The following is a 15,883-nucleotide window of genomic DNA, read 5'->3' as shown; positions in this document are numbered from 1 at the left end:
TGCGACAGCTTCTCCCACCGCTAGTTTATCCTTCCTACTGTGGAAGAAGCTGTAAAGTTAGCAAACAAAATATTGAACTAATTCTGACTGAATTTGAGTAACTGTTAAATTATGAATGATAATCATATGACAAAAATGATCTATTGTTATTATTACTACTACTTCTACTATTATGTGTATTATTAGTAGCGGACATATATATCAACAGGTAAACAACAAACAAACATCCATGGTAAAGTTAACAGAGGAAGGTATACAAAAGTCTCCAGATTTGGGTCATTTTAACAACCCAGCACAATGTTTAAAGTACTTAAACTAACCAGTTGGGTTAAAATAATCTAGCATGAGTTCCGTCCCATCTTTACCCAGCGCTTGGTTGCCAAATAACCCAGGTTGGCAGTACTTACTTGCTGACTAAACTAGACACAATCACCTCATCACACACAACCTCATTACTTACACTCTCAGATTGAATATTAGTATCTTCATACAGCAGCTCTCACTCTGCTGAAGACATAAAGAGAACATTTACTCACAGAGTATTACAGAGAGTGACCTGAACTCCATACTGTCCCCGTAATGACTGACTGACTGAACAATGCTCTGTGTTCAACACTCAGCACTTCCTGAGAGAGACAAAGAGAGACAGTAAGAGAGAGAGAGAGAGGGAGAGAGAGAGAGAAAGAGTAAGAGAATACATATGCGTCTGAGATGTTTAACTCTAGTAGAACACAGTGAAGCCAACACTTTTAAAAGATTTGAATTAATTTTACTGAAATAGAAACAACAGAAAGAAGAAAAATGAGAAGTAAACAAAGAGAGAAAATAGACTCTTGACTGCCCGTTGATCTCTTGGTGGTTCCAACTCAACAAGTGTTAGCCTTGGTGTGAAATGAGACATGCATGAACAGTCTATGTTTAGCTCTTGAGTGTTCATCAGTACATGAAGCAGAAGGAGATTTTGCTGTGGATCCAATTTATCATAAGGTCAAAAGCCTAGGAAGGCACCACTAATCACAACTGTCAATTAAAAAAAAATGTTGAGGTGGGTGATAACTAGTTCTGTTTAATCAGTTGCATTTACTCAAACAAAATTTTAATGGTTTTGTAGTAATTGAGTTTTTTTTTTTTCCAAATAACAATAATACCTTTAAATCTAGCCATGTATATTTGTGAGGAAAAAGGATCTACTTTCATCTCCACTATTAGCTTTATGGACAGATTTATGGATGTTAGCTCATCTCAAAGGGTAGCTCCAACACTCAAACCTCCCCCTTGTCTGACACAGAAGCCAACTAAGCAAGCTGCAAAAGAAGATATAAGGTGCTTTAACTTAGAACTGCTTCAGGAAAGAAAACTGAGCTTTTTAAAGTATATTGAGTCAATTAAAGTCTACTGAGTCTATAAAAACAGATCATTATGCGCTGGTCAGTTAGCTTAATTAGCTTTTCTAGAATGTTGCTTGATAAACCAGTCAGATTAAACAGGACTGTACAGCACTTTCATTTGTGATTAAATCATTGTGCAAAGATGATGCATGTCATCATTTATCATTATCATTACAGATAAACTGAAAGATGAAAAAGGTAAATAACTCAACTTGATCAATAAATTAAACATGACCACTAAGATAATTCTTAAATAAAATAAATGTTGAAATCAAGAGTAACATTCATGATAACACATAGCAAAAATGTGCTGCAAAATGAATGAAATTCTGTTTCACCAGGTTTGCTGACAAAGGTAAACACCAATTAATGCCATAATATTCATTGGACTATGTAGCTGTTAGCATTTAAATCCATGCCTTTCAAACTCTGCCAACAGAAGAATTTGATAGTGCAACATTACTGGTTGCTGTTAAGAGGTTCATCTAGTCTGTTTGCTACATTCTCTGTAATTTCAATATATTCTGCCTTCATCACAGTAGGTTGGCCATGTCTATAAAGCCTCTGAAAAGACATGGTCTGTTTCTTTAAGTAAAAATGTAATGCTCACCTGAGTATCTGGTGCTTACCATCATAGTATCTTATCCAAAGAGAGTCTGCGAACTTTCAGGAGTGTTTGGTTTGGTCAGTAAATAATATTTTAGCTAGGTGTATTCATTATTCAGTAACACTCATAGTTACCTATTTAGACATAAAGGATGGTGGCAAAGTGTTTTACAACTTTAAGAGACTTTGTTGGATTCAACTTTACATACGATAAAGGTTGTGTCAGAATTGTGGATAATTTGGTTTGGCATGAGAGGCAAAAGGGATGTCCACTGACCCCAGCGCCACCCCTACTCTGTACTTAGTAGTCTTAAGTAGTTTTTTGAGCTGCTGCTTTTGTGCTTCTATTTAAGTTTTTTTTTACTTGAGTCATTTATTTACTGAAGTGTCAGCACTTTTATTTGAGTATGGATTTAGGCTACTCTAGCAAGTGGTTCTTTGCAAACAGATGTAAGTGTGAACCGAGGCATGTGTGTGTGTGTGTGTGTGTGTGTGTGTGTGTGTGTGTTTGCATTTATTATTATTTTTTATTTATTATTTTCTAAACCTGACTATAACAAACTGGCCCCACTAACATCTCCACTTCAACACCTCCTCCTCCTTCACAGTTAAACCCACACAGCTGAACTAGAACAGAAGTCAAACCACAGCCACACACTCATCTCTGCTCTCACACCTCTGACATTCTCACTGATGAATGTGTAGGAAGGGCTTCTACTACTAATTATAATCCTTGCAGTGTTTTTGTTCATGAGATCAGGTACATAATGATGTTTTATGTACTTATGTTTCAGTGTGTTTTACTATGAAGGAACACTAGATTGATTCTGCAGTTCCTGCTGATCTTTGTGTGCTGAAATGCCTCTACTGCCACTCAGTGGTACTACAGGTTAAAGACTATTTGCTGGGTCAGTAAAGCTCAGCTGTCATGAAGTCAGCAATCACTTAAGTTTCACTGCAGAATTTAGGAGAGTCGCTCTGAATTACTGTTTCAAACACACTGAAATAAACAGAGCTCCAGATCCTCACTTGATTCTGTTCATGTAAATTCTGTGTTGATTTGATTTGATTTGATAGAGAGGGATGGTTTCTTGTATGTGAAAGATCTTCTCTAAATGGTGATTGCCAATTGTACAGAGCCTCTGAAAGTGCATGGCTTTTTTATGTGCAAATCAGGTGATTACCAGATACTGAGCACTAGATACTATGTGGTAAGCACCAGTGTCATGATGTCTCCCCCCTCTGGAGAGACTCTACTTGGGTGCTCCCTGGGTCCACCCACTGTCCTCCACTACCCACACCTGCAGCTTTTAGGCATTTAAGGCCTTGTTTTCACACACATAAGTATTTTTTAAAAACATTGCTTTTGGCCTTTTGTCCACATGCAGGGAAAACTGTCAAAACGGTGGTCACTGCTATATCCAGCACTCCTATGACACAGACCCCACCATCCCCAGACAACAAATGTACACTGCGCCTGATTAGGGCCAAATGTAGCACTGCATCCGGTCCGGATCCGCAAAGCAGAGCTGGCCCGGTGTCTTTTTGCACAACGGCCCAATACCGGAACTGATCTGTTTTACGGATCTGCACCAAAACAGATTAAAAACTGGCCCAGATGAGCGAAGAACAGCGTTACATCTGGCCCTGAATCGGTGCAGATCTGAATATTATCTTCATATCTGGCCCGAATGTGGCACAGACCCAGTTCAGAAGAGGTCCAAGCTCAAGTTGATATAAGCAGCTGTCTCTAGAACGGATCCGGCCCTGACTTGTTGCATCTGCACCGGATCCGTTTCAGAGTCAACAACAGCTCCATATCCCACATAATTATTCACAAATCATTAATAATGAATGTTTACAAAAAAGGCTAAATTCAAAAAGGGAAACATAAAACCAACTACCTCAAAAAAAGGTTTATTGAATGTCATTATGTTTTCAACACAGCATTTTTTGAAAAATGAATTCAAACAAGAAAAAATACAATGCCAGTACTGAGGTGTAGTCTTATCAGCAAAAAAACCTGCCATTAAAGAAGCGATAATTAGCTGCTTTGTTTTCAATTGTAATAAACTGACATAAAAAACAGACTTTAACACTGATAGAGACTGATAAACTCTGCTCATGTCATCACAATAATAAAGGTTAACTGGCAATTTGAACACAAAATACTACCATGCTGAGTTTTACAATGTCAAATTAAGAAGTGTGACCATTGAGAAGTGACAATTGTATCAGTGAAGCAATTGTATCAACTAAAATGAATTGGAGTATAAAACAATACAATATAAAATAATACCAGCCAATATTGTTAGTAGTGTTAAGATAATTTCCAGCCTCTTAACAATCATTAATGGTATCAGTCACAGTTTTCATATTGGTTGGGCTCTAATCCATGTTCTGGATTCAACTCACTTAAAATGCTTACCATTCATCACTAAGAGTCAGACCAAGTCATTGGTTGGCCCAAATCAGCCAATATTTGCAGCCCACAGTTTTATTGGGGTCATGACCTTTCAAGGGGTGGGTGAAACCTTAGAAGAAGAATGTTCACCCTATAGCAGACATGGAGGAAGTTGGATATAAAGTGGTGAAAGAGGTTGGTTACAGAGGAAAACAACAAAGGCCAGTCTACATAAAGTGGCTAAAAAAAGGGCGTGAAAGAGAGTAATGGCCCTGGCAGAGAGATGTAGAAGGCTGACCCTTGCAGACAGGTGTAGGAGGCTTGCCCTGGCAGAGAGGTGTAGGAGGCGGATCCTTGTGGACAGGTGTAGGAGGCTGGCCCTGGCGGGGAGAGGTGTAGGAGGCTGTCCCTGGTGGAGAGAGGTGTAGGAGACTGGCCCTGGCGGGGAGGTGTAGGAGGCTGGCCATGGTGGAGAAGTGTAGGAGGCTGGCCCTGCCGGGGAGAGGTGTAGGAAACTGGCCCTGGCAGAGAAGTGTAGGAGACTGGCCCTGGCGGAGAGGTGTAGGAGGCTGGCCCTGGCGGAGAAGTGTAGGAGGCTGGCCCTGGCGGGGGAGAGGTGTAGGAGACTGGCCCTGGCGGGGGGAGGTGTAGGAGACTGGCCCTGGTGGAGAAGTGTAGGAGGCTGGCCCTGGCGGGGAGAGGTGTAGGAGACTGGCCCTGGCGGAGAAGTGTAGGAGGCTGGCCCTGGCGGGGAGGCAAAATTTGTTTTTAACTTAAAGACAATCAAAGAGAAGACGCTAATGGTAATTTGTTTTAACATAACTAAAATTGTCTGTACTCCTCTACCATTAAGCTTATCTGATTGTCAAATTGAATAAAATATTTAAAAATAAATGTAATAATTTAAACAAATGTAATAATTTGTGATACCTGATCACATGTGCAGATATCGAAAGTAATGATTAACTTACCTCAAAGTCAGCAGCAAACTTTACAGACCAATACCAACGGATGACTGTAGACCGCTGAGCAGGAAAAAAGAAAGGGGAATGTTTTTTAATTAGGCACGTCCGTTTTATATATCGGGCCTTGGCCTGAGCCCGGTAAGAGTTACCGAGCTGCCGCAGTAACAGCCCAATAATGACGGTAAAACACGATCTTTTATTGGTTTATTTAATGCAAACCATACCGTGAAACAGTATTCCGACACGTCAACATGACCGAGCTGCGGTAGTTAAACGCGCTCGGTGCTGCAGGCAGCTGCATGTATGTTTAAAAAAACGGCTGTGTTACTGTGACCGTTTAAGGACCACCTCGGACCACCACGGCCATGTCTCAGCTTCCACACAATCAGGCTACACACACCACATCGGACGGTAAAGTTCGTGTGACATTCGCAATTACGTTGTGTTATTAGATTAATTACACTTTCATGGTCATATTAAAGATAACAAACACAACAAACCCAGTTTGTACTGAACCGCGCTGTTCTTTTCTTGGTCTTTTTTCTATTCTTTTATTTTTGCCAAAAGGTTCAACTCAAGCTATCACTGTGTCCGCGTCTGCTTCAGAGTCAGAGACCGTCTCAAAATTACAAGACGAAACAAGTGAAGCTATTATTATTATTACGAGTAGTAGTAGCTTTAGTATCTCCGTAAATAGCTCTGCTGATGCTTCTGAACATATCAGCAGATTTACATACAGAGACAATAATAATAATGCTAATAATTATAGCAGAAACGCTTTCTGTTCGTAATTTTGAGAATTTTGAGACTGGCCCTGAGCCCGAAGCGGCCGCGGGAGCAGCAGTGTGAGAGCTGAAGCTTCGTCTAATAAAAGATTAAGCAAAGGGAGCCGGTTCTGTTTCTGAGGGTTATTTTACACAATTTTAACCAAATACGAGTGTTACTGGTTTATGTTATTTCAGCAGTTTCAAGACAAAAATAATTAAAAGTAACGTTAACCTACCATTTCTTTAGGTAAAAATAGTAAAATCCGACACTGTAAAAAGCAGATAAAAATAAGACGGTTAAACTAACGATACTGCTTACACTGGCTAATACAGCTTAGCTAGCTAACGTTATCTGGCTAGCTCCACACACCACAATATAGGGTAACTTTAGATTCCAGCTAATGGATGTTTCTCACATTAGTCACTCAAATTCACTTCTCTGTTTTCTTTAGACTTGTTTTTCTCCTAAAACAGGCAGAAATATTAAAGCTGCTCTTAGAACATTTTCACATTTTCCAGTGAAGCTAACAGCTGCCTCTCACAGTACAACCCAGATAAGCTAGCTGGTTGAACAGCCGGGCGAGGGAGATGATGTAAGATTAAGAGTGTGTCGTTATTAAACATGATTAAAGAGAAATCTCTGATGTTAATTTAGGTTGGAATTAGACATTTTGACTCACTACCTCAGCTAACGTAGGTTAACTAACCTAGGTTAGGTTAGCTAACCTAGTACTGACGTCCTCCCCTCTAGCAACTACACCATTCAGCTTATTTGTTTGTCAAACTGAATAACATATTAAAAGTTAAACGATAAAATCCAAGATACCTGATCGTAATTCTAATAAACGTGCAAATATTTAAAATACAAAATACACCTTACCTCAAAAGCAGCAGCGAGTTTTACAGTCAGTCAACTGACGACTGCAGAGGACTGAGGGGGAAAAAAGGGGAGGGGCAAATTTTAAATGAGGCGCCGTTTTTGTTAGGTCCGGCCGCAATGCGCTCTGAGTCCGCTGACCAGCAGTGTGTCTAGTGCTGTTAACAGTTACTTGGCCCAAATGTGGCACAAGTCCGCAATTCAGATGCGACTGCTAGGAGGACTTTGTGACGGCCAAGGTAATCCGGCCCGAACATGCTTGCTGTCTGGGTCAGCATCACCAGTTTTGGACGAAACCCGGTTAGACCTTTAGTTGGCAGGACAAGTTTGAAAACGAAGTGGTTGTTGAAGAAGAATGACTAGAGAATTTTTGTTTGTCAAAAGCATTCTGCATGGACAGGATTTTTTTTTTTATTTTGAATGAAAGAGGAAAACCCCCATTTTAAAAAGTACCCATGTTTGTGTGGAATAGGCCTAAGACTTACATATATACATCTTTGTGTGACCTTTTCGCCACTGTCTTGATATCCTGAGTCCCAGCGGGTTTTCCCCTTGTTTGTTTCTGTGTTTTGACCTCTGCTTGTCTTTTTGTTTGATTATGGATGTCTCTAAAATGGCCTGCCTGTGTTTTGTCTCTGCCCTTTTGCACTTGCAGCCAACCTATATGCGTGCTATGTTACTACCAAGTGCACAGCAAATCACTCGATAGCATCTAGTGCTCGCCAAAGATCTTTTAGAGGCTCTGTATAACTGCTTCTTATTGACTAAAAAAAAAAGGTTTCAACTGATGAATGGAATTGATCTGTTGTTCCTCAGTTCAGGCCTCCCATGGATTAATACTAAGATGATTCCTATCATCCTATCATCATAATAAACTATTTCAGAGCAGTCCTGTTGTTAGAAACTGACCATTGATAAAGAGCTAGAGTAGTGTTTCTAAACTCTGGTCCTGGAGGCCCAATGCCCAACACATTTTAGATAATTTCCTGCTTTAACACACCCACTTCAACTTCTTAATGGGCTCTTAAAGAGCTGATTAGTTGGATCAGGTGTGCTGGGAGCAGGGAAATCACTAAAATGCGCAAGGCAGTGGGCCTTCAGGACCAGGGTTGAGAAATACTGGACTAGAGGATGATAAAACTAATAAAGTCAAACACACATGCAGGGATAACACAAAGCATCTCAAAGTACCTCCATGCATTTACAATCAGTAAAATAGACATTAATACATGCCATATTTGAGTCTGTGTGTGCATTGTTATGTGGTGTAAATTGGTTTTTATTTTTGCTTTGTTAAGGTCTTAAAAAGGTACTTAAAAAGCACTGAATTTGATTTTTAAAATTGTGCAACAATCCTTCAGTCACTAAAGCTGCCAAATTGTATAAACTAGACAATAAATCACTACCTGGAAATCAAGATGATCCCACACAATAAGCAAAACAGTTAAATGATTGTCTTTAGATATTAGAGCATTTTAGTATTATTTATTTGATCCATTTTGTCTATTTTAAAGTTGGAGTTTATTTTTAACTACACAGAGTGCTAATGATCCAAACATGACCAAAGTATCATTGCTTTAGTTTTTTCTTTCACTTAAAAAAATAATAATTTAATGTAATGTCAATGATAATGTAATTACAATGATATATAACAATAATTAATAAAAAATAATGGATTTTTAAAAAGTACAAATCCTGTACAACTTTAATTGTAAAACAATTCCAAAATAAAAGCTAGTGAAAAGTAAAAGCATATAAAATAAGAAACAAAGTTAAAACAAGTTCATCAGTCTGAGCTGAAAGAAAAACAAAATAAAACCTGAATAAGAATGTTATACGTGCAGCTTGAAGTGCCAGTTTGAAGAGATGAAAACAAAGTAGTTGTTGCAGAAGTGACAAGTTTTTTTTAAAGCCCTGCACAGCATTAGCAGGAAGTATTTGATTATCTTCATATTTTTGCTTCTATCCAACATTTACTGGGCACTGCATAAAATGACCACAGAATTTTACATTTTTAGTATACTGACCCATAACCAATGTTTAGGTATTATATTTTATTTGGTGTGATTCTAGACGTCACAGTAAACAGTAATTGATATTAGTGAACAATAAGCTAATTTATACAGCATATTTGTGAACTGTAAAATCAAGCAGCCCTCCTACACACTCTGCATCGGTCTACCTGAGTAACGTTATAGCTGCTAGGAGAGGGCACTCATTCACAAATGCTCAGTTTTTGGATGCAAGAGGGAGAATGCCACTCCCTACATTATATTCCAAATAACTAGACCACATGAAACTGGTTCAAATTTCTTTCTGGGGTTGAAGTGACACCCAGTACAAGAGTTTGAAGAAAGAGTCTGTTATTACTGACTCATTTACAAATAGACCTCCAAATCTTCCAGCCAACAAGCTGTAAGGAACAGCTTTCCCGACCACTCCAACAAACACTATGAGGTTACCTGTGGAGTACCACAAGGATCAATTCTAGGACCGTTACATTTCAATTTGTACATGCTCCCCTTTGGGCAGTGTCGTCAAAAGGCACTGTATCTCTTTCCATGGCTATGCTGATGACACTCAGCTGCATATGGTCATGTCTGATATAGACACTGGGCCAAGTGATGCACTTGTTAACTGTATCTTAGATATAGAGGCCTGGATGTCAGAGAACTTTTTACAGCTCAGTCAGAATACAAACTACCCACCCCCAAACCAAATGTACTAGGCCCAAGCCAAGAAACAGGAAATCTAGGAGTGATTTTTGATTCTGATTTTACTTTAAAGGTACATGTGTAGGGAGTCACAAAAACAGCATTTTATCACTCCAAGAACATTTCAAAAGTGAGGTCATTTCTTTCTATAAGCAACACAGAGAGACTGATGCACACTGTTATAACTAGCAGACTAGAATACTGTAACACTCTGCTTTTGGATCTACCAAAAATGCAATAAATATGTTAGAATTAATTCAAAGTCACTGCTGCATGAGTACTGACTAAGGCCAAAAGCACACATTGTGCCTATTATAAAGTGTTTACACTGGCTATCTGTTATTTTTAAAATCAGTACTAAAACTATGTTAGAAGTTTATAATGCACTACATGGCACTGCAGAAGATTACCTCTCAAAATTCTTCAGGTTTGTGAACCAGGAAGGCCCCTCAGATCCTACAGTTCTTCTCTCTAAGATGTTCCACAAAGCAGAACAAAACAGCCTTCCAGTGGATGTGGAACTGAAAATATTGATATTTTTAAACATAAACTAAACACGTATTTATTCAATCTGGCTATTTTATGTTCTTCATATTTACACTTATTTTATTTATTAACATGATTATTATGTGTTTTTTATTCTATTTTGAGTTTTATTAACACTACACTGGTTGCCAGATAAATTCTGCATAGAGTAGAAAATTCTGCCACTGCAATAAAAAGCTGTAAATGACCTCGCAAAATGAACTTCTGAAAAATGAATGAATCTCAGCAAAATGAATCTCCTGTAATGAACCATTATGCCTACTTAGATCACACGGTCCTGGCTTACTTGTAGTGTCTGGAATTAACAGGGGGAAAAGACTTTTCATACAAACCCCCCCAGCTTTGGAATAATCTTCCAGTCAGTGTTTGGGACTCAGAAATAGCCTCAGTCTATTTAAGTCTAGGCTGAAACCTCCTGGTTTAGTCGAGCCTTTGGTAATTCGTTTTTCCTGCTAAAAGGCGCAGATCTTGGGCTTCATGGACATAGAGTATTATGGTAAACTAGGAATGTTGGTGCTGTCATCCTGACACTCTCACATGTTCATTGAAGTTTGTTGACCGTGGATTGGAGGGCGATTGACATCTTAGGGAGCCCTTATGTCTTTGCTATCTTCTGGCTCTCCATTTTAGTTAGGCTGTAATGGCTTGACCTGCCAAAGTCACTGCTGCACTCTATTAAAACTATACACTGTTCTCAGTCACCCCAAACCGAACTAACTGTCTGTGTGTTTCTTTGCTGAACTGAACAGCTGCCCATCCTTTGCGGTCTGATGCTGTTGCTTCATCTGCCTTAATCAGGTGCCCATAGCTCGCCAGCTTTCTGGACCAGTTCAACTATCACAGAGCTTCCTGCTGTTCGGTGCTGTGCAAAAAGCCTCACCTGCATGAACTGACCCTCCTGATGATGCAGCTCTTCTCATATTCATACTAAAATATCTTACTTTACTTTATCTTATTTTACTTTAAAGTAAGCCAAAAACCTTATCAGTTCAGATGTCAAGTGGGTGAATCAAAACATCCCTAAATAAATTTTAAGATTATTCCTAAGGAACAGGTTATTTTATATATTAAACTTATTCAAAACTATCCTGCAGACAGTGGTCCTGTCAAACCCACTGAGATGGGATAATACATCCATACTCTTAATATCAGTTAGTTTGAATAAATTAGACATTAACACATGCCATATTTAAGTTTGTGTGCTATTGTGCAGTTCCAATGTTATTATTTTTGAAATGCCAAGGCCTTCAAAAGGGATTAAAAAGGACTGAGTTTGATTTCTTAAAATTGTGCTCCCACACAAGAAGCGAAATAATCAAATCATTGTGTTTAGATTTTTGAACATTTGATAACACACACACACACACACACACACACACACACACACACACACACACACACACACACACTCACACACACACATTTTCTAAGCCGCTTATTCTTCTGGGTCGTGAGGGGAGCTAGAGCCTATCCCAGCGGTCAATGGACAGAAGGCAGATAAACAGGTCAGGTCACTAGTCCATTGCAGACATTTTAATAACTTTTAAATATTTAAATATTTATTATTATTTGATTTCTGTTGTCAGTTTTGAATGCTAATAAACTCAACATGACCAAAATACTGTTGTAAAACAGTGCTTTATTAATTTTTTAGTTTTTTGTTTTTTATATATAATGCAATGTCATTTTTTTACAATGTGACAGTAACGCAGTATGGAGAAATTTAGGGGAGAAAAAAGTAAGAAAATCAAAATAGTGTTACATATTATAATTTTACTATAGTAAAAAAGACTAAATAACATGTGATATTGTTTGGTTATATAATAGTTAAGTAAACCCAACCCTCTGTGTGGTCCTTTGCTGGTCCTGACCATTGAAGAATAGGGTAAATGAGGGCTAACAAAGTATGCAGAGAAACAGATGGACTACAGTCTGTAATTGTAAAACTATAAAGTGCACCTATATAGTAAGTGGAGCTAATAAAATGAACAATAAGAGCACATACAACATGGATGTCATTCTACATTAAATGAACTCTTCTGTGCTTGCATATTGACTTTGATCTTCATCAGACTGAGCTGTAAAATAGAACTGTTACACTGCCCTCCACTGGTATAAAGGCATTCGTGCAGTTTGCAGCTGTTGGTCTGTGATTCTCAGTTAGAACCTATAATCTCCTTCTGCTACATGATTACAGATTTAAAAAATAATCGACTACTTGCTTTAATGTGTAATGTACAGTCACACTGAAAGAGTTCTTACCTCAAGCTCTGCAGCATTTGAGCCCCAGAATGATGGACACCAGCAGATATGGAGACACTGCCATTAAACTACTGAGCAGACTGAAGACTCCTGAATTAGACACGCCTGATACACACACACACACACACACACACACACACACACACACGCACACACACACACACACACACACACACACACAATCACATTACTGCATTAAAGATATTGCTGTATTGGAGTGTTTGCATGAGTCCTTGAATGGTAAACAAATTCTGGTATTCATTTTCCCATATTATGTTTCAGAGGTGATCCTGTAAATGTTATTGGGCAGAAAAAAAAAACATGTGGTAATAAAAGTTCACATACAAGAAATATGTACACTTTGTGATGTCTGCTGTGACTGAGTACTGTATTTACCTTCATTTATTTGCATGTTTGATATTTGTAGCGAAGATTTGGAACAAAGATCTTTAAATTGAGAGTGTCAAATCTCATAAAGTCACAGTACAGCACCATACAATACCTGCTCTAACAGAGCTGATTAAGCTCATGAGAAAAAACACTCAACAGTGCAGTGCAGATATTGTGCTCAAATTATCCTATAATATATTATAATATAATATATATCACTGAGTTTCCTCCCAGTATAAACCACTGAAGCTTTACTTCTTCAACAGTGTTGGAAGCTCATAGTACTATATATTCTATGATCGAGCATTTCCCTTAAAAAGGAAAAACACTATGCACTCACTGTGCACTGAGATGTTGACAGGATTGCTGCTCTCTCCAGATTCAGACCAGTACACTCCAGTGTGGGATGTGTTGATGGAGCTGATGCTGCATGTAGATCCTATAACTGATCCCCAGCCTGATGAACAATCTGACACCTTCTCACTGTGTGTGTATCGTCTCACTCTCCATCCAGTAGAGTCACTCTGTCCCTCACAGCTCAGTGAGAGAGAGTCAGTAATAAAGTGTTGAGTTCTGCTGGGACTGACCATCAGAGAAACTGGAGGAGAAACACCTTAAACACAGAAATGACCATTCAGATATTTTATTATAATTATTGTCTTGTTATAGATGCCGAGTCCTGAACACATTTAACCTGGATGGATATACACCACTTTTCCTCACCAGTGATCCATAGTGGCTGTTTATTGCTGTACTGTGAGTGATAGGCTGGTTTTCCTCTTGTTGCTCTGCACACATAAACTCCTGTGTGATTAAGAGCAGCAGGGCTGAGTGTGTAGGAGCCTCCAGCTCCTCTGCTGATGTTGAAGAGGTGCCCATCTTTATCTCTGTACCAGCTGAATGTCCAGCCTGCAGAGGAGCCTCTGACCTCACAGCTTAGAGTCACTGAGTCTCCTTCAGTCAGCCAGCTCTGTGGAGACACTATCAGCACTGCCTGAGCTCTGTCTGTTACACAGAAACACAGTGTTAATTTACTTAGACACAATAGCAACCTCACCTGATAGAATGACATCACAAAACAAACCCACACACTCACCTGATACAGTCAGTGTAACAGCATCACTGATCTCTGATCTCTGAGAGTCGCTCCTCCTCTCTCCTCTACAGGTGTATTTACCACTGTCAGACTCTCTGACACTGAATGAATATTCTTTTTTCCAATAAGAGAAATAAACTGGAAAGTTACTGTCACCATCTTTATACCAGCTGTAGCTCCACTCAGTGTCTGTGTGTCCTTGTATGTCACATCTGAGAGTTACTTTCTCTCCAGTAAACATCTGTCCAGTAGGCACCAGGATCAGTGAAGCTTTTGGTCTCTCTGTACAATTACAGCATATAAACATTACTGGAAACAAGCCAAACACATCCTGCTCTGGGAATTTGAGATCTGTCAGTTAAATATAGTAAGAATATATTTTATAGTGCATGTTATAACAGTGTCAGGCCACATATACCTATCACTGTGAGAGTAACTGCATCACTCCATTGAGAGGCTCTTTTGTCATGATTCCCAAAACCATGGCATTTGTATTTTGAACTCTCATGCACTTTGATGTCTCTTAAGACATAACAGTTTTCATCAGAGGAGTGCAGTCTGATGTCACCACTGTACCAGTAGTATTTCCAGTCAGTTACTCTCTGACCTGGAATGGAACATGTGAGTGTGACATTCTCTCCACTGAATATTTATAGCCAATCAGGCTGCACAGTCTGATTCGGTTTATACCACCCTGTGAAAATAAAACAGCAAATTGTCTCAAGTTCTGTATGACATTCTGTTTCTATCGTCAATCTATTTTTTAATCAGTTTCTGTCTAAATCAAATATGCACACACAACATAAATGGTCTGCTCTATATAAATTACCTTGAGCATTCCCAGTTTGGATGAGTAAACTTGACACTAAAAAGGGAAGAGAACACTAAAGTAATTTCTTTCTTCAAAAAAGACAAAATATATAAATTTATGTATAATAAAAAGGCATTTTTTTCACTTAATTGTACTTATTTTTAAAGCAGTTTCAATAAAACAACACTGTTAACCCACATCACTGACACTGAGCATCTCTTTACTGGCACTAACAGAGCAGTTTAAGAGAGAGAGAGAGAGAGTGCGAGAGAGAGAGAGAGAGAGAGAGAGAGAGAGAGAGAGAGAGAGAGAGAAAGAGAGAGAGAGTGCGCGAGAGAGAGAGAGAGAGAGAGAGAGAGATACTGAAATTACATTCATATTGCCAGGCCAATTTAGCAGTTAGGAATTTGTCTCAGTGTTCATCACAATAAAAATGCAACAATGTCAAAGAAACAAGACAACAAAAACAACATAAAAAATAAAACAAAAAACAAATGCAGGGCATATCAACCCTAAAAGTAATGGAATTATTGCTGTGGATCTATTAAGTATTCAAATAGTACTGCAATATGTGTTATTCAGACACAGAGAAGTTCTTGTTCTTGATCTGAGCCTTTTTGGCTACGTTCATATTACCAGGTTGAAGTGGCGCAAATCAGATTTTTTGCCCTAATGTGACTCAGATCTTATGTTTTCAGGGCTGTGTGGACACACAAATCTAATCTGTTAAAATCTGACCTCAGCCACTTTCATATATGGTCCTAGATCGGATACGTATCCGATTCATGGCCATGCCACCGTAAGGTGAACGCAGCAGTGCCGAACAGAAGTTAAATCCTCTAAATGGTGGAAAAGCAGCACATCTCACTTTTTTTTGCCTTTGTCTCGCTCTAATAATGCAGCTGAGAGCTGTTCAGAGTTAATTATCTTTGCAGTGAAGGCTCGTTCTGCTTGTTAGTTTGCTGATGATGCGCGTGATGCACATGGTTCATTCATGTGATGTTACTGAGTAGGATGTGCACATGGTGGTCATTTCAGGATGCCGGGTTGTTCACAT

General features: G+C 38.9%; 1 pseudogene; it reads right to left on the bottom strand.

The window, feature by feature from the left end:
- Positions 1-15,619, bottom strand: part of LOC118825362 — a 31,325-nt pseudogene extending 15,706 nt beyond the window's left edge.
- Positions 15,620-15,883: the final 264 nt, after the last annotated feature.

This window comes from Colossoma macropomum, unplaced genomic scaffold, assembly GCF_904425465.1.
Source record: "Colossoma macropomum unplaced genomic scaffold, Colossoma_macropomum, whole genome shotgun sequence".
In the NCBI taxonomy this organism is placed as follows: domain Eukaryota; kingdom Metazoa; phylum Chordata; class Actinopteri; order Characiformes; family Serrasalmidae; genus Colossoma; species Colossoma macropomum.
The sequence above is the reverse complement of the archived record's forward strand: the minus strand, read 5'-3'. Positions and strand labels throughout refer to the sequence as shown.